Source organism: Pan paniscus, chromosome 6, assembly GCF_029289425.2.
Source record: "Pan paniscus chromosome 6, NHGRI_mPanPan1-v2.0_pri, whole genome shotgun sequence".
In the NCBI taxonomy this organism is placed as follows: Eukaryota; Metazoa; Chordata; class Mammalia; order Primates; family Hominidae; genus Pan; species Pan paniscus.
In genome coordinates, this window is record NC_073255.2 from 37,496,425 (window position 1) to 37,519,795 (window position 23,371).

The following is a 23,371-nucleotide window of genomic DNA, read 5'->3' on the forward strand; positions in this document are numbered from 1 at the left end:
AGGGATAGCATTAGGAGATATACCTAACGCTAAATGACGAGTTAATGGGTGCAGCACCCCAGCATGGCACATGTATACATATGTAACCTGCACATTGTGCACATGTACCCTAAAACTTAAAGTATAACAATAATAAGATAAAATAAAATAAATAAATAAATTTGGAAGCAGAAGGAAAAAGAGACAGATGATGGATAGATGCAGAGGAAAGAAAAGGAGAAAGCTGGAAAGAAACTACAAACTTGAGTTATGTTGAAGGGAAGGTTAATTGAAGCTAAAGAGAGAAACTCAAGACAAACAAATTTTAAAAAGCAAGGCTGTATGGATATAGCAGAATGAAACATAGCGGAAGAGTGGCCTGAAAGTTAGTTGTGAAATATGTGAGCTAACTTCTTGAAAATGATTTCTAGTATTTGCTAAGGACTATTCCCTTACATATCTATCTACCTTAGATAGTAGCTATTTTTAAGACAGTAGCTATTTATTAAATATAAGTCATTAGCATTTTAAAGCATATTAACTGTGTTTAGTTTATAGAAATAAAAAGTAGAATTTAAATAAACTGCATTAAAAACACTGAATCTTACCCAAAAGTTGAGATCTGATACTCCCAGTTTTTAGACTTTATTTCCTTTAGAATTATTGCCTAAAATACACATAAGGGAAAATGAAACAATTCAATTCAATTAACATTTATATTTTGTATAAATGGTACATTCCAAAAATTAGTCACCCTGTTCCATCTCAGCTATCACCAGCCATTTTCCTCCTTAACTGTTTATTTTTCAAATTCTGGACATGGCAAATTTCCTTGAGGTGAGAATTAAATGGTTTATGTGTCAAAAAGCTGCCTCTTGAATCAAGTTATTTCCTCACTTAGACAAATAGCCATTTTCTGCAGGATAATTCCTCTACAAAGGTAAATGGTATGTGAGCAGATGAGAGCATCCCTTCAAGTCTGTACGTGAGTTATCCAGCAACATTAGTGAACTAAACTAACACGAAAATCCTTCCTCTCCAAACTGCCAAATAAAATATTTAAACATGTTTAAAAAATGTATACTCATGTGAAAGAGAAGGAACTTCTGATGCTAGAAAAAAGGTGAATTTTTAAAAATACAATATTCATTAGCAGAGAGCCACCACCCCTGGCAGTCTTTATAAGTGCCTGTAGAATAAGGTCACAACTATAGGCTTGTATTGTAAAGGGAGGGCAGCAGAAGAGGCCTTGGGTCTACACAAGGTAAGAAGTTGGAATTGAGACTAATACATAAAGCTAGGGTCCTCAAAAACTATACCTGCAGTGCTATGGACTGAGTATTTGTGTCCACCTCAAATTCATAGACTGAATCTTTAATCCCCAGTCTGATGGTGTTTGGAGGGTGGGCCTCTGGGAAGTAATTAAGTCATGAGGGTGAAACCCTCATGAATGGGATTAGTGTGTCCATATTACAAGAGACTAGAGAGTTGATGTCTCTCTCTACCATGTCAGGACACAGTAAAAAGGCTTCTGTCTGCAAACCACAAAAAGGGCTTTCACCAAGAACCAAATCAGCTGGGACCTTGATTTTGAACAGCTCAGCCTCCAGAACTGTGAGAAATAAATTCCTGTTGTTTAAGCCACCCTGTCTGTGGTACTTCTGTTATAACAGCCCAAACTGACTAAGACACACAGTGACTAAGAATACTTCACCTACTATCTCTACAAGTTGATAGGTTATTTGTTTATTCCCAAGTTTGTGGTGAATATAGTGCTCACATGAGAAACTGAATTCTTGGACTTGTATATTATTTAGACTTGGATTCAAATTTTGTATCATTTAGTTGGTATAGAAATTCCCAAAGTGCTCTCCCTCTCCCTCTCCCTCTCCCCTCTTTCCACGGTCTCCCTCTGATGCCGAGCCGAGGCTGGACTGTGCTGCTGCCATCTCGGCTCACTGCAACCTCCCTGCCTGATTCTCCTGCCTCAGCCTGCCGAGTGCCTGCAATTGCAGGCGCGCGCCGCCACGCCTGACTGGTTTTCGTATTTTTTTGGTGGAGACGGGGTTTCGATGTGTCGGCCGGGCTGGTCTCCAGCTCCTAACCGCGAGTGATCTGCCAGCCTAGGCCTCCCGAGGTGCCGGGATTGCAGACGGAGTCTCGTTAACTCAGTGCTCAATGGCGCCCAGGCTGGAGTGCAGTGGCGTGAACTCGGCTCGCTACAACCACCTCCCAGCCGCCTGCCTTGGCCTCCCTAAGTGCCGAGATTGCAGCCTCTGCCTGGCAGCCACCCCGTCTGGGAAGTGAGGAGCATCTCCGCCTGACCGCCCATCGTCTGGGATGTGAGGAGCCCCTCTGCCTGGCTGCCCAGTCTGGAAAGTGAGGAGCGTCTCTGCCCGGCCGCCATCCCATCTAAGAAGTGAGGAGCGCCTCTTCCCGGCCGCCATCACATCTGGGAAGTGAGGAGCGTCTCTGCCCGGCCGCCCATCGTCTGAGATGTGGGGAGCACCTCTGCCCTGCCGCCCCGTCCGGGATGTGAGGAGCGTCTCTGCCCGGCCGCCCCGTCTGAGAAGTGAGGAGACCCTCTGCCTGGCAACCGCCCCGTCTGAGAAGTGAGGAGCCCCTCCGCCCGGCAGCCACCCCGTCTGAGAAGTGAGGAGCGTCCTCCCTCCTCATCCGGGAGGGAGGTGGGGGGGTCAGCCCCCCGCCCGGCCAGCCGCCCTGTCCGGGAGGTGAGGGGCGCCTCTGCCCGGCTGCCCCTACTGGGAAGTGAGGAGCCCCTCTGCCCGGCCAGCCACTCCGTCCGGGAGGGAGGTGGGGGGTTCAGCCCCCCGCCCGGCCAGCCGCCCCGTCTGGGAGGTGAGGGGCGCCTCTGCCCGGCCGCCCCTACCGAGAAGTGAGGAGCCCCTCTGCCCGGCCAGCCGCCCCATCCGGGAGGGAGGTGGGGGGGTCAGCCCCCCGCCTGGCCAGCCACCCCATCCGGGAGGGAGGTGGGGGGGTCAGCCCCCCGCCCGGCCAGCCGCCCCGTCCGGGAGGGAGGTGGGGGGATCAGCCCCCCGCCTGGCCAGCCGCCCCGTCCGGGAGGGAGGTGTGGGGATCAGCCCCCCGCCCGGCCAGCCGCCCTGTCTGGGAGGTGGGGGGCGCCTCTGCCCAGCCGCCCCTACTGGGAGGTGAGGAGCCCCTCTGCCCGGCCAGCCGCTCTGTCTGGGAGGGAGGTGGGGGGGTCAGCCCCCCACCCGGCCAGCCGCCCCGTCCGGGAGGGAGGTGGGGGGGTTAGCCCCCCGCCTGGCCAGCCGTCCCGTCTGGGAGGTGAGGGGCGCCTCTGCCCAGCCGCCCCTACTGGGAAGTGAGGAGCCCCTCTGCCCGGCCAGCCACCCCATCCGGGAGGGAGGTGGGGGGGTCAGCCCCCCACCCGGCCAGCCGCCCCGTCCGGGAGGGAGGTGGGGGGGTCAGCCCCCCGCCCGGCCAGCCGCCCCGTCCGGGAGGGAGGTGGGGGGGTCAGCCCCCCGCCTGGCCAGCTGCCCCGTCCGGGAGGGAGGTGGGGGGGTCAGCCCCCCGCCTGGCCAGCTGCCCCGTCCGGGAGGGAGGTGGGGGGATCAGCCCCCCGCCCGGCCAGCCGCCCTGTCCGGGAGGTGAGGGGCGCCTCTGCCCGGCCGCCCCTACCGGGAAGTGAGGCGCCCCTCTGCCCGGCCAGCCGCCCCGTCCGGAAGGGAGGTGGGGGGGTCAGCCCCCCGCCGGGCCAGCCGCCCCGTCGGGGAAGTGAGGGGCGCCTCTGCCCGGCCGCCCCTACTGGGAAGTGAGGAGCCCCTCTGCCCGGCCAGCCGCCCTGTCCGGGAGGGAGGTGGGGGGTCAGCCCCCCGCCCGGCCAGCCGCCCCGTCTGGGAGGGAGGTGGGGGGGTCAGCCCCCCGCCCGGCCAGCCGCCCCGTCCGGGAGGGAGGTGGGGGGGTCAGCCCCCTGCCCGGCCAGCTGCCCCGTCCGGGAGGGAGGTGGGGGGGTCAGCCCCCCGCCTGGCCAGCTGCCCCGTCCGGGAGGGAGGTGGGGGGATCAGCCCCCCACCTGGCCAGCCGCCCTGTCCGGGAAGTGAGGGGCGCCTCTGCCCGGCCGCCCCTACCGGGAAGTGAGGAGCCCCTCTGCCCGGCCAGCCGCCCCGTCCGGAAGGGAGGTGGGGGGGTCAGCCCCCCGCCGGGCCAGCCGCCCCGTCGGGGAAGTGAGGGGCGCCTCTGCCCGGCCGCCCCTACTGGGAAGTGAGGAGCCCCTCTGCCCGGCCAGCCGCCCTGTCCGGGAGGGAGGTGGGGGGTCAGCCCCCCACCCGGCCAGCCGCCCCATCTGGGAGGGAGGTGGGGGGGTCAGCCCCCCGCCCGGCCAGCCGCCCCGTCCGGGAGGTGAGGGGCGTTTCTGCCCGGCCGCCCCTACTGGGAAGTGAGGAGCTCCTCTGCCCGGCCACCACCCCATCTGGGAGGTGTACTCAACAGCTCATTGAGAACGGGCCATGAAGACAATGGCGGTTTTGTGGAATAGAAAGGGGGGAAAGGTGGGGAAAAGATTGAGAAATCGGATGGTTGCCATGTCTGTGTAGAAAGAGGTAGACATGGGAGACTTTTCATTTTGTTCTGTACTAAGAAAAATTCTTCTGCCTTGGGATCCTGTTGATCTGTGACCTTACCCCCAACCCTGTGCTCTCTGAAACATGTGCTGTATCCACTCAGGGTTGAATGGATTAAGGGCGGTGCAAGATGTGCTCTGTTAAACAGATGCTTGAAGGCAGCATGTTCGTTAAGAGTCATCACCACTCCCTAATCTCAAGTACCCAGGGACACAAACACTGCGGAAGGCCGCAGGGCCCTCTGCCTAGGAAAACCAGAGAACTTTGTTCACTTGTTTATCTGCTGACCTTCCCTCCACTATTGTCCTGTGACCCTGCCAAATCCCCCTCTGCGAGAAACACCCAAGAATGATCAATAAAAAATAAAAAATTAAAAAAAAATTAAAAAAAAAAAAAAAGAAATTCCCAAAGTGAGCCAGGATTACTAAACTTCCAATAGGAAAATATAAATGTATCAGATTATTCATTGCAACATTGTTTGTAAATGCAAAATTTAGGAAACAACCTAAATGCCCAGACATAGGTGAGTGACTGAATTACAGTAAATCCAAAGCAGAACACTAGGAAACTACCAGAAAGAATGAGGAAAATCTCTACGAACTGATATCCAGAATAGGTTGTTAAATGAAAAAAAAAAGTGCAAAAGACTATCTTTAATACAAGGAGATATAAAAAATATATATGTAACATTTATTAGTACTCAAAAAAGCCCAACTAAATGGGTCAACCAGAAAACTAGGAAGATTTCTTACCTACAGGGAATAGGCAGTAACAGGGTGAAAAGAAAGGTGGAGAGAATGGGCTGGAAGGAATAGTGGGGATTATTTTCTGAGTATAATTTTATATATATACATATATATTTCTTAGTGGGGAATATTTTCTGAGCATAATTTATATATATATATTTCTTCCTCATTGAAACATGGTAATGTTTCACCCAAAGTAACTAAAATCAATCAGAATGAAACTTCAGCTTCTGTCCAAGTTTGTGTAACAGGAACCACATTTACTTTCTCACCCTAAAAAACTAAAATACCAAGCAAAATAGATTATAGAGATAGCTATGAAGAATTATATGCCAACAAATTAGATAATTTATAAGAAATAAATTTCTAGAAACATACAACCTACCAAGAGTAAATTACGAAAACACAAAAAAATCTCAACAGACCTATAACTAATGAGATTAAATCAGTAATAAAAATGTTCTCAACAAAAGAAAACCTCAAACCAGATGGCTTCACTGGAGAATTCTATGAAACATTTAAATAAGAATTCACACCAATCCTTCTCAAGCTCTTCCAAAAAACTGAAGAGAACACTTCTATACACATTTTATGAGGCCCATTACTCTGATACCAAATCCAGAAAAAGATACTATAAGAAAACTACAGGCCAGTATCTCTGATGAATATAGCAAAAAATATATATATATATATTTCTATTAAAAATGAGCAAAGGACTTGAAATAAACATTTCCCCAAAGAATAAATACAAATGTCCAACAGGTATTTAAAATGATGTTCAACATCACCTATCATCAGGGAAATGTAAATCAAAACCACAATGAGATACCACCTCAAACCTGTTAGGATGGCCATTATAAAACAAAACAAACCAAAACTAAACCAGAAGTGACAAGTCTTGGCAAAAATGTAGAAAAATTGGAATGCTTATGCACTGTTCGTGGGAATATAAAATAGTGCAGCCAAAGGGCACATCAGGTAGTCTACACAGAAGAGTTTGTTTCAGAGTGCAGCAATATTAGACATAAACTAACCACTACTTTAATTCCAGCTAACAGATCTTAAAAGCAAGACCCGAAAAGATCAGCCTATGTTCAAGCAACTGCATCACAGAAAAAAGCGCAAGAATATCTATAGGAATAAGAAAATATCCAGCAGCTAAGAAGGTAAAATTCACAAAGCCTGGCATCCAAGTGAACATTGTCAAGCATGCAAACACTCAAGAAAACACAACCCCTATATGAGGAGAAGAAACAATTAATTGAAACTGACACAGATGACAGAATTAGCAGGTGGAGGCACTGGGGCAGTTAGTATAACTGTATTACACATGGTGAAGAAGTAACAGAGAGAGAACAAGTTAACTAGAGACAAAAAATACTTCAAAGATACAAAATGAACTTTTAAATATGAAAACTACAATGACTTAAATGAGAAATACACTGGATGTGATTAACAGGTTAGATACTGCAGAAAAACAACCAGTGAACTCTTGAAGACACAGCAATAGTAAGTATCCAAAATTAAATAAAGAACAAAAATGAACATAGGCTCCATGAACCACTGAACATTTTCAAGCAGCTCAATATGCATGTAATGAGAGTCCCTAAATGAAAGTGAGGTGGGGAGGTAGAAAAATATTTGAAGAAATAATGGCCAAAATTTTGCAAATTTGATAAAAATTGTAAACCTAAAGATCTAATGATTTAGGATTCATTTCAATGAATCCTAAATACAAGAAACATAAAGAAAGCTATAGTAAGGCACATTATATAAACCAACTGCTCAAAATCAGTGGTAAACAGAAAATCTTATCTCTAGGTGGGAACAGCTAGAGAAGAAACATATTATTTACAGACAAAAGCATAGGGATGTCAACAGATTTCATAAGAAAAAAATGCAAACAACAAGACAAGTCAAGCAGCATCTTTTAAATTCTTAAAGAAAATTGCTGTTAACCTGCAATTCTACACCCAGGAAACATACCTTTCAAAAATGAAGGCAAAATAAAGACTTCATGACCAGGTGATTTGCACTAAAAGAAATGTTAAAGGAGGTCTTTCAGACAGCAGGAATACAGTAGGTCAATCTGGCTGTACACAAGTAAAAGGCACTGAAAATGGTAACTATGGGGTAAACATATAACATTTAAAAATTTTTAAATATTTTTAAAAGGTAATTTATTGTTTAAATAAAAACAAAAATTTATTGAGATTTCTATATCATATGTTTAAGTAAAATGTATGACAATAACATGGAATAAATTTAAAAATGCACTTTATCAAAATATGTGGGATGCTGATAAAGTAGTACTTTGAGAAAAGTTTATAGCACTAAACACCTCTGTTTAAAAAAAAAAAAAAACAAGAAAGGTCTCAAGTCAATGACTTTGCTTTATACCTTTTTAAAAAAAACCTAGAAAAAAAGATCAAAACCCAAGGTAAGCAGAAGAAATGACGTAATAAAGATCGAGTAGAAATCAATGAAACAGAAAACAAAAACAAGTAGAGCAAATCAATGAAACCAAAAATTGGTTCCCTGAGAAAATTAATAAAATTGATATACCTCTAACCAGACTGATCAGAAAAAAAAAAATAGAAAACAAACATCTAATACCAGGAATGAAAGAGGAACTATCACTACAGATACTATAGATACATAAAGAAAGAAAATATTATGCCTTTGACATCATAAATAAAATTTAAAAATTCCTTGAAAGATACAACCAAAGTTCACTCAAGAGGAAATGGATAACACAAATAGCCTTATATCTTATTAATGAAATGGAATGAAGCTTTACTAACTTTTTATGTTTTTAAGGAAGCTATATTTGGGACCTAAGCCAAAAACAAAATTGCAAGAATATAAAATTTCAGTTAGAGTGTCATATTCAGGCAAAATGCTAAAAATCTCAGGTCTGAGAAAGAAAAGGCAGTTTTAAAAGTAGAAAGTAGTAATAAGTAAAACGTAAAAACAAAAGTTTTAGCCAGTAAAACACATATACAGTCTAGTTGAAAGTACAATCTGTTATAATATGACATCTATAATATACATTTCCAGTTTTCCTTCTGGATATTACCAATACCATATGTATTAAATATTACCAAAGAGGAGGTACCCTATAAAACAGAATCACTTCGATTTTATAAACTCTGAGAACTTATTTTAATATTTGACTTATATAAATTAAAAATGTTACCATGTTCAGATAAATGATCTTCCGAAATTTGCCTGGTTTAATGTATCCCACAACATACATGGGAAATAATGATGCTATCTGAAATAATATAAAAAAGCAAAAGTGAAAAAAAGTATAGAAAACTAACACTTTACTATTCACAGGCAAAGTAAATATAAGAGGAGGGCTACAGTTCTAATAATGGTAAACAAAGGAATTTGAACCAACCTTCCCACTAAGAACTAGAATGGCTAGGAAAAATATAAATATATAAATAAAAATATTTTAAAAATATGTATAAAAGCCACAGATTATTAACAAAACAAATGAGGAATTTAAAAGATAGATGGCAATCTATACCGATGAGCATGACATTTTGGGCCACTTTTCTCCCAGAGGTATCTGCCAATTTCAACAGAGGCAGATACCTGCCAGCTGAGAGGCAGTTGGGAGACCAACAAGCTGAGCAGGCATTTCAGCAGATTCAGCAGTCAGAGTGCACCAAGAAGGGTGCTTTAGTTTGGAGTTTCAAAAGGCCATACTATAATAGTGAACCAGAAATCAAGCAGCCCTGAGAAAGACTGAAACCCATCTGCGGATCATCTCAATCTGATTGCATGAAGGTGGTTCAAGATTTATTAGTGCTTTTTACTCGCCTCTCCAATTTTTCATGTATAATGTCCAGCACCAAATCAAAAATAACCCAGCATAGATGGAGATAAGACACTATCACTAACACAATAGAAATAGATCCACAAAAGATTTAGATCAGGGATCAGCACATTTGTTATATAAAAGGCCAGATAATAAATATGTTATGCTTTGTTGGTCACACACAGTCTCTTGTATATTCTTTTTCTATTTTTGTTCTATAACCCTTTAAATATATAAAAACTATTCTTAGCTTGGAGATCACTCAAACACTTGTCTGGCATAATCAGATATGTCTTTAGTTTTGCTTCAAATGTTCAAGGAAATAACTGATAGGATTGAAAATTCCAGGAAAGCACAGAAGTCATAAAAAAAAATTGGGCCAGGCATGGTGGCTCACGCCTATAATCCCAGCATTTTGGGTGGCCAAGATAGGAGGACTGCTTGAACCCAGGAGTTCAAGAGCAGCCTGGGCAAGATGGTGATACCTCATCTCTACAAAAAATTAAAAAATTAGCCAGGTGTGGTGGCACAATGAACTAATTTTAACCTTAATCTATGAAAAACACAATTAAGAATAAAATCTTAAAGTACTCCCAGAAAATAACAAATAACATTGAATTATTCCTCTGTAAGCATGAAATGCACACATACAAACACAACTATATACATTAGTAAAGAAAAAAAAAAGCCTAGTATATATGCAGAGAATGGCTAGAAAATCATCACAGCAATATCAAACTTACCCAATAGCTTCTTCTTCTTCTTTTTTTTTTTTTTAACTGAGTCTCGCTCTGTCACCTAGGCTGGAGTGCAGTGGTGCGATCTCGGTTCACTGCAACCTCCGCCTCCCCCTGGGTTCAAGCAATTCTCTGCCTCAGTCTCCCGAGTAGCTGAGATTACAGGCACCCGCCACCATGCCCGGCTAATTTTTTTATATTTTTAGTAAAGACAGGGTTTCACCATCTTGGCCAGGCTGGCCTTGAACTCCTGACCTTGTGATCCACCCGCCTCAGCCTCCCAAAGTGCAAGAATTACAGGCATGAGCCATCGAGCCTGACCCCAAAGAGCTCCTTAGTTTCATCAGTACCACTGGATTAATAAATTTGCTTGCAATGAAGTGACGCTCATTAAAAATCTATTCTACTCTGTTGGCATGTGCAAATAATGAAAACCATAGAAAAATGTCCATGTTATAACCTGAAAGGGGCCAACTATCATGAAGTAAAACAGAGGGAATACTTTAAACATGCAGCACCAATTGAGCTGGGGTTATAATTTCATTCTTTGTAGGCTATTGGCAGCATGAGACTTCTTGGCAGACTTTCTCACTTCCAATATAGAATATTATTATTATCATCAGTATTTGTTATGCAGGCAGGAGCTCTGATGGAAAATCTTAGTATCATGAAATTTCATCAAAATTCTCCATTTACTCTCTGCTTCCCCAATTCAGTTTCTTGGTACTAGTTACGTAGTTGCTTTGGAAACAGGATGTAGGCTCAGCTCACATAAGGAATGATGAGCTTTATGATTAAAACTCACAGAAATGGTGCCAGGAAAAATTCTGCTCCACAGACAAAACAGCCAACATTTAGCTGGATTAGCAGCAGAACATCCTGCTGTGAAGAGTAGGATTGGCCCTTAGCATGCTGTGTAGCTTGGCACCCAGAATGATTCTCAGGACAAAAGGAAAATCTATAGGTAGATATATACAGATATTATCTCAAACACCAAAAATAACATTTGTGAATAAAAATAATAGAAAAAGTCTTTCACATGTCGAGCCTTAAAATCTGTCAAACTAATCAATACAGTAAAAGAATGTGGAATTATATTATTTCATAAAAATCATACCTTTAAGTAAACTTTATTCCCTATTTTGAAAATCTTTTAGGGCATAAATGTAACCATATTTAAAAATTTCTATGGAAACAACCAAGTACATCTTGCATTCAACTTAATTAATATACACAAAGGAATATAAATCATTCTATTACCAAGATACATGCACCCATGTGTTCACTGCAGCACTATTCATAATAGCAAAGACATGGAATTAACCCCAATGCCTATCAGTGACAGACTGGATAAAGAAAATGTGATACATATACACCATGGAATATTACACAGCCATAAAAAGGAATGAGATCAGGTCCTTTGCAGGGACATGGATGGAGCTGGAGGCCATTATCCTCAGCAACAGGAACAGAAAACCAAACACCACATGTTCTCACTTATAAGTGGTTGCTGAACAATGAGAATACATGGACACAGGGAGGGGAACAACACACACTGGGGCCTGTCGGGGGATGGGGTGGGGAGAACATTAGGAAAAATAGCTAATGCATGCTGGGCTTCATACCTAGGTGATGGGTTGATAGGTGCAAAAACCACCATGACATACATTTACCTACATAACAAAGCTGTACATCCTGCACATATACCCCAGAACTTAAAATAAAAATAAAAATTAATTTAAAAAATCATCTTACCTGTGTAAAAAGTATAAACTGAGCAAACTGCCAGGGAAGCATAAAGCAACATTGGAAAGACAGAGTGCAATGAAGGGCCTTCTATCATTGCTCGAGGTCCTTAATAGAAAGAAGTGATACCAATAAGTTTCACCTTAAAAATAGTCTGTCACTGAAAAGAAAGACTAATTGCAAAATGATAAAATCTAAATTATTCCATTACCTTTACTATAATACAACAAAATATAGTTAACTTTTTAAAGTATACTAAAAAGAAATTGCAATATTTCATGGCTTGCATGAAGCAATCAAAATTAGAGTTTTAAAAATAACATTGTACCAAAAAAGAGCCTGCATTGCCAAGTCAATCCTAAGCCAAAAGAACAAAGCTGGAGGCATCACGCTACCTGACTTCAAACTATACTATAAGGATACAGTAACCAAAGCAGCATGGTACTGGTACCAAAACAGAGATATAGATCAATGGAACAGAACAGAGCCCTCAGAAATAACGCCACATATCTACAACTATCTGATCTTTGACAAACCTGAGAAAAACAAGCAATGGGGAAAGGATTCCCTATTTAATAAATGGTGCTGGGAAAACTGGCTAGCCATATGTAGAAAGCTGAAACTGGATCCCTTCCCTACACCTTACACAAAAATTAATTCAAGATGGATTAAAGGCTTAAACGTTAGACCCAAAACCATAAAAACCCTAGAAGAAAACCTAGGCATTACCATTCAGGACATAGGCATGGGCAAGGACTTCATGTCTAAAACACCAAAAGCAATGGCAACAAAAGCCAAAATTGACAAATGGGATCTAATTAAACTAAAGAGCTTCTGCACAGCAAAAGAAACTACCATCAGAGTGAACAGGCAACCTACAAAATGGGAGAAAATTTTTGCAACCTACTCATCTGACAAAGGGCTAATATCCAGAATCTACAATGAACTCCAACAAATTTACAAGAAAAAAACAACCCCATCAAAAAGTGGGCAAAGGACATGAACAGACACTTCTCAAAAGAAGACATTTATGCAGCCAAAAGACACATGAAAAAATGCTCATCATCACTGGCCATCAGACAAATGCAAATCAAAACCACAATGAGATACCATCTCACACCAGTTAGAATGGCAATCATTAAAAAGTCAGGAAACAACAGGTGCTGGAGAGGATGTGGAGAAATAGGAACACTTTTACACTGTTGGTGGGACTGTAAACTAGTTCAACCATTGTGGAAGTCAGTGTGGCGATTGCTCAGGGATCTAGAACTGGAAATACCATTTGACCCAGCCATCCCATTACTGGGTATATACCCAAAGGACTATAAATCATGCTGCTCTAAAGACCCATGCACACGTATGTTTATTGCAGCACTATTCACAATAGCAAAGACTTGGAACCAACCCAAATGTCCAACAATGATAGACTGGATTAAGAAAATGTGGCACATATACACCATGGAATACTATGCAGCCATAAAAAATGATGAGTTCATGTCTTTTGTAGGGACATGGATGAAAATGGAAATCATCATGCTCAGTAAACTATCGAAAGGACAAAAAACCAAACACCGCATGTTCTCACTCATAGATAGGAATTGAACAATGAGAACACATGGACACAGGAAGGGGAACATCACACTCTGGGGACTGTTGTGGGGTGGGGGGAGTGGGGAGGGATGGCATTAGGAGATATACCTAATGCTACATGACGAGTTAATGGGTTCAGCACACCAGCATGGCACAGGTATACATATGTAACTAACCTGCACGTTGTGCACATGTACCCTAAAACTTAAAAGTATAATAATAATAAAAAATAAAAAAATAAAAATGTTACTGTTACATGAAAAGAAAATAACATTGTAATTTACCATTAAATATTCTAAATACAAAAGCTCATTTTCCTCTACATCTGCATGACATTAGAAATTTAATACTCCAGCAAGGAGGTCAGAAAATAGGACACGGCGCTGCCCCTGCACACCTCAGCATGCTTCTCCTGTATGTGTAGCAACAACTTTTATATACCACCACTTTTCTGTTTCAAAAAACATTGAAGAGAAATGTAAGTGCTGATAAAGTAATAAGTTAACAACTATGGGAAAAATTTAAGGAAAAAGAATCTTAAAAAATTAAAAAACATTCTAGAATTCAGCTGAAGCATGTGGAAGTTTAAATTGTCCATTCTGCATTACTGAGATGTATTGGGAACCAATACCTTCTACCACAGAGAATTATAGTAACTTTTAGATAAGAAAGAAGAAACACAAACATTTTACCTAAATAATAAAACTGTAACTGCTCCTTTTATAAATGCTGTATTGGATTTTGATGAATCTTTGTACAATCGTATATAAATTTTCAAAAACAAAATTCTAAATGTTCATATTGTTTATTAATGTTATCATAAAATACTCATTATGTACTTTGTAATCTTACATTTTTCAAACAAAAATTAGTTCTGACTAAGATACAGAGTATAGCACATGCACTCAATGATACAACCCTAAATGTTCTCATTAAGACATTTTATTCCATGAAAGCCCTGACTGACCAGACTGATATCACCTCAAAAAAATAAAAATAACCCACCTTCCTAGGAATTAAACTGGGAATGAATAGCAAGGGGTGATGAAGAATGGTCAGCTTCCATCACCTAATCTTTGAGAGAAGGCAAAGTGTAGAGCAAAGATACAGAAATCTGAATGAGGAGGAGGTTCCTAAATCCAAATTCAACCCCAGAATATACTTGTCAGGTTGGTAAGAAATCAGAAGTTAGCCTGCTCCATTCTCAAGGCTTGTGCCACTCCAGTACACTACTATTTACCACTCTTCAATTAGCTTTATCTGAGTGCCACAAATATTTGCATGGACGTGTGCAGTGTTCTGTGGTTAAAGAGATAAATATGGCATGGTCCCTGTTTCCAGTGGTACTTTTAAATACATATAATTGGCTAGGCACAGTGGCTCACGCCTGTAATCCCAACACTTTGGGAGGCCAAAGAGGGCGGATCACTTGAGGTCAGGAGTTCAAGACCAGCCTGGACAACATGGCAAAACCCTGCCTCTACCAAAAATACATAAACTAGCTGGGGGTGGTGGTGTGCACCTGTAATCCCAGCTACTTGGGAGGCTGAGGCAGGAGAATCGCTTGAACCCGGGAAGCAGAGGTTGCAGTGAGCCGATCGTGCCACTGCACTCCAGCCTGGGTGACAGAGCAAGACTTCATCTCTAAAGAAATAAATAAATAAAAATTTGTGTATGTGTGGATCATTCATAAATTTACTGTTTCAAAAAACAAGGAAGAAAAACAAAATGATTTTTATATAAGGCAGAATCTGCCAGGGACTAGAAGGTGAAGAATGGGGTCCTCTGGGAGTTTGGAGGAGATAGTGATCATTATTTCATTCAGTGAGAGTTCTCATTAGTATTCTATTAAATTTATTTCTCTGATAAGGCTATTTATACTATTCTACCACATATGGTTTTTTTTGTTCATTTCTCAGACCTCTTATATATCTAAAATGCTTATAAATGTAATCCCCACAAAAAAAGTGTATCCAAAAAAAAAAGTTTGAAATGAAACTGGTTGTTCTGTTAGAAACATTAGTTGTTCAGAAATGCTTCATAAATATGTGAATATATGTACTCTTTATCCATCTAACTCCGCATTTCCCAAATTCGTTTGCACACAGAACACTTTTTTCATGGCACATTCATCAAAACCACAGGTTAGAAAACAATGTCAGAGTACCTAAACTTTGAAGAGAAAATGTAATTGTTTCTCAAAAACTTCTGAATCTTGGCAAACTATATACAAACACATACCTTTTGGTTTATTAAAATATAATGTAGTTATCTAAAACCTGTAGCCTACACTCTGAAATGGAGAGCAATTTTTACGTAGCAATTTTGAATTATTTTCTTAACTCTATACTCAATTTACTTTTAAAATAACTAAAAAATGGTCAATTTGGTAATTACAACTTCATAGGTTGAAGTATATATATATAATATATATATTTACATATTTTTTTTTAGAGGGAGTCTCGCTCTGTTGCCCACGCTGGAGTGTAGTGGCACAATCTTGGCTCACTGCAACCTGTGCCTCCCGGGTTCAAGCAATTCTCCTGCCTCAGCCTCCCAAGTAGCTGGGATTACAGATGCACACCACCATGCCTGGCTAACTTTTGTATTTTAGAAGAGACAAGGTTTCACCATGTTGGCCAGGCTGGTCTCAAACTCCTGACCTCAAGTGATCCGCCCACCTCAGCCTCCCAAAGTGCTGAACTGAAGCATATTTTAAGACACTTAAATTATAATTTATTTGCCTTTGTTTTATAAAACAAAGTTACCTGAGAATCAAAGTTAAAATATACATCTGAAGTACAAGGAATGGATAGGAAAAACTTTCACGGAGAGGTTGTGTCCACATCACATGGGTGACCTGAAATCAACAAAATGCCCACTTTACATCATGTTTACTACAACAAACATTTAAAAACCAGGGGTGAGTTTTTTTTTAGTAATTTCAATACTAGGCACACTAGATCCCATTTCTGAGTGTCTGGCATAGCTTTCTCAGTTTTTGAAGCTCTCTTAACGCATGAGGCCATTAAGTAGAGAGCAATTAACTACCATGTCCAGAAACCAGCAACAGATATATCAGACCGAGCAAAATGAAACCCAAGGGACAAACAAGATTGTATGTATAAGAGTTGTGAGAATTCTGGGACCTGACCAACTAGATCCATAGTCCAGCCCTGCAGTATGATCCTGGCACATGATCCTGGCATCCGAGGCTTTGGGATATATGCATGCCGAGACAAACACCTAAACAAATGTCACCTAGGTCATTCGCAAGCACCATGAGAGTTTCTACGTAACAAGTATGAACGAATATAAATACACACTTTGAATAGCTAAGATTGCCTCAGATTTTGTAAAATGTACCTTAAAAAAGTTAAGTATATATTTTAAAAACAACTAGAAGTATTTTGGAACTACAAATGTGATGCACGTAACGAAAAGTATTAAATTTTCACGCAAACTTTAAAATTACTTCTAAGACATATGGGTCAGAGTATTAGAAAAATTTTCCATCAAAAATTCTGAAATTCTAGAAAGAATGTGAACTCTTATTACTTTGCAAGAGTCTTAGAAGTTATTGCTCCTCTTCCAAGATACCAAAATTGTAAATGTTGGAAGACGAATTATGATACATAAAACAAAGTCAACTTATACCAGCAGTTGTCTGGCACACTCAAAGAAAAAGCTTTGTCTTTAAATCAGCACATTGTTGAATGTCAATGCATTTGTTTGCTTTAAAATAATATATATGGCTTTTATGTATAATTTTTATGATTCCTTTATCTAACTGATTTTTAAAAATTAACCCAACAGCAATGGATAAAAGTACTTCTACCCCGGCCGGGCGTGGTGGCTCACGCCTGTAATCCCCAGTACTTTGGGAGGCCAAGGCGGGTGGATCACGAGGTCAGGAGTTCGAGACCAGCCTGGCCAACATGGTGAAACCCCATCTCCACTAAAAATACAAAAATTTAGCTGAGCATGGTGGCACTTGCCTGTAATCCCAGCTACTCAGGAGGCTGAGGCAGGAGAACTGCTTGAACCCGTGAGGCAGAGGTTGCAGTGAGCCAAGATCACGCCACGGCACTCCAGCCTGGGCGGCAGAGCAAGACTCCATCTTGAAAAAAAAATACTTCTACCCTATGAAACCTGTGTCATAACATATTAAATATTTTGCTCCCAAGAGCTAGGAGTCAGAATCTCTCTCTTTTTCATTGCCATATCGTCAGCATCTAACAGAGTATGGACATGGTATATACCAATATTTTGTTGAATGTATCCATCGTATTTGAAATAAGCTTCTATGAGCTCTTTTTTAGGTGGACTATGTTTCATTGGGCTGAATTAGTAAGTTAATGTCTATTTTGAATTCAGCATTTTGCATTACTGAACAGACAGCATGATGTAACACAAAGAAGTGAGGGAGCAGGTGGCAGTGTCTTAACCGTGTCCCTGCTGTCAGGCCTGAGGCCTCTTTCATTGTTGTTAAGGGGAGTGCAATGCATACAAAGTTTCAGTTAGGCAAGATAAATAAGTTCTAGAGATCTGCTATACAACATTGTGTTAACACCGTATTGTACACTTACAAATATGTTAAGAGGGCAGATCCCATGTTACTTATTCTTACCACAATAAAAAAGTTGAATATATATGTTATACATATAAAATATATAAAAGTTTTTATAAAATATAACTATAATTTTATAATTAATAAAATATAAAATAATATATATGTGAGGTTTTAAATGGCAGACAGACATAGAATGGGAAATCCAGCTTCATCATGTAGTAAATGTGGAATGTGGATAAGTAACTTAATTTTCTCTAAATTTAAATTTCATAACTTGTATGGTGAGGCTACCACCACCCACAAAAAAACTTTAGTGGGAATAAATCAGATAATGTGCATGACGTGATTCAACTCAACAAGTACAGTATTTCCTTTTCTCTACAGAATATATGTATATGTATATATTTACTAAAAATAAGGCAAGAGATTTCATGTTTGAAATTCTAGCTATTTAAACATTTCGATCAGCATGATTAAAATATCAACTTATAACACAAGGGTCTTTAAAATATTGTGAAGTCATAAGTAGTATACAATTATATATTGTTTCGATGAGTATATTTCTTTGTTCCTCTATAACCCCTTCTATTTCTTAAAAATTGCTTTCTAGAAAACAAACCTCTCCATGGTTGAAAAAGCAGCACAGTACTGTAATAAGACCTCCTAGTTGAGTCCCACTGTAAAAAATAATAATAATAACAAAGTATACAATCAAAATTCATGTAAAATATAGTGAGTTTTTCACAAAATTATCTCAGAATTTTAAACCATAGTTTAAATCATATTTAAAACATAATAGTACTAAACCATACCTACGTGGTTGATGTTTAAATCCTGAATGTACAATCGTAAAAAGTGTACATATAAATTAATCTCAATTTTATAATTTATCATAGCTAAAATACTTTCCAAATAAAATACATAAGGTGTGAACATAAATTTTTTTTGAGATGGGGTCTTGCTCTGTCGCACAGGCTGGAGTGCAGTGGCGAAATCTCGACTCACTGCAACCTCCACCTCCTGGGTTCCAAATATTCTCCTGCCTCAGGTTCCCAAGGAGCTGGGATTACAAGCGTGTGCCACTATGCCCGGCTAATTTTTTTACTTTTAGTAGAGATGGGGATTCACCATGTTGGCCAAGCTGGTCTCAAACTCCTGACCTCGTGATCCACTCGCCTCGGCCTCCCAAAGTGCTGGGATTACAGGCATGAGCCACCGCGCCCCACCGCATAAAGTAATTTTTAAGAAACAGGCTAGTACTTTAGAGTCTAGATCACATCCTTTGAATAACCTGAATAAAGGCAAATTTTTATTTTTGAAATTGGATTTAAGGGATTGAGAAATGAAGACAAGATTCAAACAGTTTCATGTAGCATTAACTTAGAACTGTCTAAACTACTGCAAATATTCTTTACTTGAGTCCCAGACAAGCAATAATGCAGAATACAAAAATCAGATGAAAGATAAAAACCATTTCTTTTGTTGTTGTCTTTTTGTTTTTTTGTTTGTTTGAGAAGGAGTCTCGCTCTGTCACGCAGGCTGGAGTGCAGTGGAGCGATCTCGGCTCACTGCAACCTCTGCCTCCCCAGTTCAAGCCGACTCTTCTGCCTCAGCCTCCCGAGTAGCTGGGATTACAGGTGCCTGCCACCATGCCCGGCTAATTTTTTTTTTTTTTTTTGTATTTTTAGTAGAGACGGGGTTTCACCATGTTAGCCAGGATGGTCTCGATCTCCTGACCTCATGATCCGCCCGCCTCGGCCTCCCAAAGTGCTGGGATTACAGGCGTGAGCCACTGCACCTGGCCCAAAAACAGAACTTTTTTAAAAAAAATAGAACATTTTTAAACCTGCCCAAACAATCTCAAAGCAATCCTTTTCCCTCGAAGTACTTTAATGAGCTTATATTTTTCTACACGGCATACAGAAAAGTGCATAAAATTTCTAGATTATAGAACTGTAAAGGGAACGTCCATGTAGTCACCATATAATTAATTGAAATAGAGAAATGATTATACTCAGTCTTCACTTGCCAGCCTCCAAGATAAGAATCAGCTACTGACCTGATTTTTGAGATTATCAACATAACTCTTTCTATACACATATCAAACTATGATTTACTTTAATCTGTTTTTAAACAACATACAAATGGAAGAATGCAGCATTTTTTTAAATTTTGTACCTGGATTCACTCATTCAAAATTATATTTGTAAGATTCAACCATGTTGTGTGTAGCTGCATAGTTCATTCATTCTCATTATTGTATACTGTTCCACCATGTTAATAAACCAAAATGTATTCATTTCTCTGTTAATGGATATTTGGGTTCTTTCCAGTTTGAAGCTATTGCAAATAATGCTACCATATTATTGTATGTACTTCCTAGTACACATGTGCAATACTTTTTTGGGAATATGTATGTTAAATTAGAATTGCTGAGTTATAAGGTATCTATACCTTCAACTTTACCAGATAATATACACTGTTTACCAAAATAGTTGTACCAATTTATATGTCCACCTGTGGTGGATGAAAGCTCCTTTATCAATCTATTAGATGTGAGTTGGTATTTCACTGTGGTTTGAATTTATATTTTCTTTATAACAAATGATGGTGGTCAACTTTACATATGTTTATTGACCATTTGGTGTTCTTTTGGGAAATATCAGTTCATAAACATTTTGTCCATTTTTCTATCAAGTTGTCTTTCTTCTTTGTCTTTATCTTCCCACTCTAATATAAACTTCACAAGGACAGAGATTTCTCTTCTGTATTCCAAGCACCTAGAACAGTGCTCCTGGTCACAACAGGCTTTCAATAAATATTTATCAAATTAATGAACGGAATTTCTGGATAGTAGGTGGGGCATACACTTTGTAAATGTCTTCACTCACTTTCAGGTTTTTTTAATCCTACAGTTCTTTTGAGGTAAAATTGATAAACTCATCAAATTTATCAGTTTCTCTTCATGGCTGGATTTTTGTATCTTGTTTATCATTTCTTATTCCAAGTGATTTTTCTATATTATATGCTGAACACTTGTATAAACCTGTCTTTCATATTTGAGTGTTTAATCCAGCTTGGAGTAGTATTTATATAGTTCCAAGTTCTCTTTGTTCCATATGATCTCCCAAGTATTCCAGCACTATTTTTTAAAATGCCTGTCCTTACCCACCAATCTGCAATACCCGCTCTTCCATATATCAAATGCCTTTAAATGTACATTTCTGCTTCTGGGCTGTACTCTATTTCGGTTATCTATTTGTCTATTCCTGTGCCAATATCACAGCGTCTTTTTACATTAGCTTTATAATATAGCAACAGTTGATAGTGCAAATCCTCCTTTTTCAAGAATACCTTGACTGTATTTGGCGCTTTGCATTTCTGAGTAACTTTTAAATCAGCTCATCAAAGTCAACAAAAAATGTTGGAATTTTGACTGGTAGAGCATTGAATCTACAAATCTTTTTAATATCAAGTCTTCAGTCAATCAATGTGGAATATCTCTCCACTTAGATTTTCCTAGACATATCTCAGGAATGTTTTAATCATTTTCCCATAGCTATCATATATATTTTTTGTTGGATTTATTCTGAGGAACGTCATGCTTTTAATGCTATTCTAAACAGCATCCTTTCAAAATTTCATTTTCTATTTGATCCTAAAGTATAAAATTTATAATTTTGAATTTTAATATTAATGTTTACATCTAGTAACATTGTATATTTTCTTATTGCAAATACTGTATCCATAAACTTGTAAAATTTTTCTAGATATACGATGTAATCTACTTTCAAGAACACTTATTTCTTTTTTTTCAAGTTTTCCAATCCTTATACTTATTACTAATTTTCTTTTTACGTACCATGCTGGATAGTATCCCTGGTACAACACTGACTATGTCACTAGTTTTCATTGATTCTATGCTAGTCTTTTTTATGCTGAAAACTTCCTAAAACAAAGAGTGGGTATATTTACTAATCTCTATATTGACATAAGCCCTATGAAAACTCAACAAATATTTGTTGAAAGAGTAAAGCTATTAATTAATTTTAATTTTAATTTTAAATGTTTTACACGACAAGAATAACATTGTAAAGAAATCTGATGATTCAGCTACGAATATGTTCCACTGAAAGAAACAGAAAACCTAACAAAAGTAGCTTACACAATATGGATGTTGTTTACTATATCATTCAACAAGAAAATGAAAGATAAGTACCTGTTGGCATTGGTTCCGCAGCAGAAGGATGGTAGGCCAGATATATCTGCTATTTTTATGGCCTTTCCCTTATGGTCACAAGATGACCGCTACAGCTCTGGGCATGACATCCTAGTGTAATAAAAGCAGGAGGAAACAGAGAAGGGGCAGCTAAGTCTGTCCTTTCGTGAGAAAGGCAGATACTTTCCTAGATGTAACCAAAACTGACTTCACCTTAGTTTTCATTGACAAAAACTCGCTGATTTGGCTATCTCAGGGAGCAATTAAGTGTGGGAGCAAAACATATGACCGTTGAAATTAATTTCAACTTATCACCTGAGACCGGTCTCACTGCTTCTTCATCGTGGTACTCTTATCAAGATAGGCAGGCTAGTAGATGTAAGTGCCTGCCACATGTGATACAGTTTTTCCTACTGCTTTCTTAATTTCATCCTTAGAGAATACAATTAGAAATAAGCTGCTGTTACTGCTAACCAAAGATCTCCTCCAATGTTTTATTAATTTTACACATGAACTAGGAGATATTCCATTAAAGCCTTTGTTAGGAAATCTTAATTAGTCAAAAAAAAAATCCTTAAGGGATAAAAGGGATGCCTTTGAGATAGAATTTTAGTGACATCTCCAGTTTCTGGTTACATATTGGTTAAGCTTCTGAAAAAATCAAATAAATCCACAAACTTTCCTGATATGAATCTAATCTCGTTAATTTTCCTTTTCATTCAATCAAAAAATATCAGCCAGTCTGTATAAGCCCACTGAAAGGTCTCTTAATTCAGTAGTAGTCTTACCTCAGGTTATGCTCCATACACGAAGAACAATCTCATCATTAGTCCATTCAAAATAAAGACTACACCAACATAAAAGCAAGCAGGATCTCCCAATCCTTTGAAAAGATACAGATAATCAGTGTTTAATGAATATATGACTCGAAAGCAATTGGGCATAATTATCTCAGTGCTTTGCAATCAAGAGCTTATGAATTTGCTGAAAGCATTTGCTTTCCAGATTGCCGCTGTGTTTAATTCTTTACCCTTATAAGAGTTTGTGTGTGTGTGTGTGTATGCAAACACATATATGTATGTGTGTATATATGTGTATATATACACATACACATATGTAAGCTCACCCTTAATGAGGTATTATATAGTTACACTTTATACTTTTTATAATTGCATTTGTACTTTCATCTAATGAATTACTATTATACTGTAATGATTTGTTGGGGATTCACATTTATTTAGGTGATGCTGCTAGTGTTCAGTGTCTGGAACTGTCTGTAGAACCACTTAATGAATACAAAAGAAAATCCATTGCATTATTTTTATCTTTTGCTAGGCTCTAGGAA

At 39.6% G+C, this 23,371-nt stretch overlaps 1 protein-coding gene across 1 annotated transcript in view; it reads right to left on the reverse strand.

Annotated features, from left to right (window-relative positions):
• LOC103784145 (protein C-mannosyl-transferase DPY19L1) overlaps window positions 1-22,912 on the reverse strand; it is a 104,400-nt gene extending 81,488 nt beyond the window's left edge. The window contains exons 1-3 of the mRNA XM_063605678.1: window positions 22,815-22,912; window positions 22,027-22,137; window positions 588-646 (exon numbers count right to left, since the gene is read on the reverse strand). The gene's annotated coding sequence lies outside the window, so the exon portion shown is untranslated. The remainder of the gene's footprint in view (window positions 1-587; window positions 647-22,026; window positions 22,138-22,814) is intronic.
• Window positions 22,913-23,371: the final 459 nt, after the last annotated feature.